A 2,903-nucleotide genomic window follows, 5' to 3' on the forward strand; every position below is an offset into this window, starting at 1 on the left:
AACTGTTAAGGTGGCATCAGGCAAACTGGGAAAATTGGGAATATTAATGGCCCGAAAGATACTTTTTTATTTTGCCATCCTAAATGAAATCTATTAAAAAACAAAACAAAAAAAAAACAATGGCATTTAAATAAAATCTCCTGCATGCAGTATTTTAAAAGCTCCTGCACAGTTTCAAACAGGCTGAACCTTGTTCTGTTTCTTCCCGTCTGTAAATTGTGCTCATTAAAGTTTCTCAAAGAGACGCTCTGAGCAACTAAAAAAACCAAAACTATTCATGGAATGAATGCGTTTCCCCTCCAACCCGGTTAGTGTTCACTAGAAGCAGTCTGAATGAAGCACATGTATGAAACGCACATTTCTGCCTTAATGGAACAGTACACCAAATTTAAATGTGCTGAGAATGTGCTCACCCTAAGGTCATCCAAGATGTAGATGAGTTGTGAAGATTTGGAGAAATGTAGCATTACATCACTTGCTCACCAATGGAAGTGAATGGGTGCCGTCAGAATGAGAGTCCAAACAGCTGATAAAAACATCACAATAATCCACGAGTAATCCACAGCACTCCAGTCCATCAGTTAACATCTGGAGAAGACAAAAGCTAAAGTTGAAAAATGAATAAAAAAAGAAAATAATAAACTACTACATTAAAAGTAGTCTATTGAAATTAAAAAATGTAAAATATATTAAAATTAATAGCATAAATATTGGATATTACAACATGCACCATATGTATATAAAAACGGGTTATACTTCTGTTTTGTTCCAGTAACATTCATGTGATATTGTACACAAAATTGAGCTATTTTAGGCCGTTGTTCTGGAGAATTAATGTTTGCGGCGTCAGACCAGCCCACAGAAACACAATTCACTCCGTCTGCAGACAAATAAACGAACCTGCTGTTAATGAATGAATCAGCCGACCTCCATAACCTCCCATCATATAACACTCATGTGATATATATCACTGCTGACTTCTGGAAACGTTTAACGCAAAAGCAAGAGCAAATACTGATATCTGACATCATTGTTTCTCATGCGACAGCTGCGGGGAAAATCATTAATCTGGCTCTCGTTAGACTCGTATTCTGTCTGTCGCGGGCCCAATGTGCTTTACATTCACTTAAATTGATCACATCTGTTTTCATCAGTGAATCATTACTGTGGTGTTTGACTCACTCAAGGAAAGACATGAACATAAAGTGTTTGAAAACCAACTGCGGCTCGGAGTGAAACTGGGGGGAAAAAACAAGATAAACAGTGTAGGAACGTACTTGACTTTACTTTACCATGGTAAATGTGATGATGGGTGGTTCATATCAGAATGGAGGTTGTTTGAGCTGGATGCTGAGGATGAAGATCATGTTGATCGTCCACAGCATCTCCACGTATCCTAAAGGGAAACAAACATCATCATCTGTTACTATTAGATTTATATTCTTGTTTGATATACTTTTTCAGTATTTAAGAAAAATATTGTAATACATTAACATTAGTTAATACACAGTATTAAAATACTTTTAAATATGTTCATATTTTAAAATAATCTAATACATTGAATATTAAATATACACAAAATATCTGAAAAATATATTTAAAAAAATCTAAAATACAAAAACGTTTTACTGTAGACCTACTCACAGATTAATATAAAATATTCTGGAATATATGAATACATTAAACATTACATATATTCTATATTCATTACATTTAAAGTAAAACATTTCAAAAGTTTTATTTTTATTTTGATGAGTAGAGCTTACAGCTCATGAAAGTCAAAAATGCAGTATCTCCAAATATTAGAATATTTCCTAAGGTCAATCTAAAAAAGGATTTGCAAAACAGAAAAGTTCAAGTTCTTTAAAGTATGTTGATTTCTGCACTCAATACTTGGTCGGAGCTCCTTCAGCACAAACTCCAGCATCAGTGAGGAGTGAATGAAGCGATCAGCCTGTGGCTCTGCTGAGAAACTATTGAGCTTCAGCTCGGATCAGCTTCTCATCTTTCTCTTGAAAATATCCCATAGACTCCATATGAGCTTCAGGTCAGGCATGTTGGCTGGCCAATCAAGCACAGTCATATCATTGGAAGTGGCTTTGGCTCTGTGGGCAGGTGCTAAAGTCCTGCTGGAAAAGGAAATCAGCATCTCCATAAAGCTTGTCAGCAGATGGAAGCATAAAGTGCTCCAAAATCTCTTGGTAGACGGCTGCATTGACTTTGGACTTGATAAAACACAATGGAGCAGCACCAGCAGACGTCACGCACCCCAAAATCATCTCTGACTTCAGAAACATCCCACTGGACTTCAAGCAGCTTGGATTCTGTGCCTCTCCAGTCTTCCTCCAGACCTTGATTTCCAAATGAAATGCAACATTTACTTTTATCTGAAAAGAGGACTTTGGAGCACTGAGCAACAGTCCAGTTCTTTTTCTCCTTAGCCCAGGTGAGATGCTTCTGACGCTGTTTCTGTTTTCCTGAAGACATCTGAGCATGGTGACTCTTGATGCCCTGACTCCAGCTTCAGTCCACTGCTTGTGAAGCTCTCCCAAGTGTTTGCTGGACAGTATTCTCAAGCTTGTGGTCATCCCTGTTGCTTGTGCACCTTTTCCTACCCAATTTATTCCTTCCAGTCAACTTTGTATTTAATATGCTTTGATACAGCACTCTGTGAACAGCCACTCTTTCAGTAATGAGCTTCTGTGACTTACTCTCTTTGTGGAGGGCGTCAATGATTGTCTTCTGCACCAAGTCAGCAGTCTTCCCCATTATTGTAGTTTCAAAGAACAAGAGATACCTGGAATTTACACTGTAGGGATGATCATTTAATGGAACTCAAATGTAAATATTCTAATATTTTGAGATACTGGATTTTTGACTTTCATGAGCTGTAAGCTCTAATC

At 37.2% G+C, this 2,903-nt stretch overlaps 1 long non-coding RNA gene across 1 annotated transcript in view; it reads right to left on the minus strand.

Annotated features, from left to right (window-relative positions):
* Positions 1-2,903, minus strand: part of LOC107564736 (uncharacterized) — a 21,806-nt gene that overhangs the window by 10,169 nt on the left and 8,734 nt on the right. Inside the window, exon 2 of the long non-coding RNA XR_001606280.1 lies at positions 1,293-1,396. This is a non-coding gene — a long non-coding RNA (uncharacterized lncRNA). The remainder of the gene's footprint in view (positions 1-1,292; positions 1,397-2,903) is intronic.

This window comes from Sinocyclocheilus grahami, unplaced genomic scaffold (genome assembly GCF_001515645.1).
Source record: "Sinocyclocheilus grahami isolate Dianchi unplaced genomic scaffold, SAMN03320097.WGS_v1.1 scaffold958.1, whole genome shotgun sequence".
Classification (NCBI taxonomy): Eukaryota; Metazoa; Chordata; class Actinopteri; order Cypriniformes; family Cyprinidae; genus Sinocyclocheilus; species Sinocyclocheilus grahami.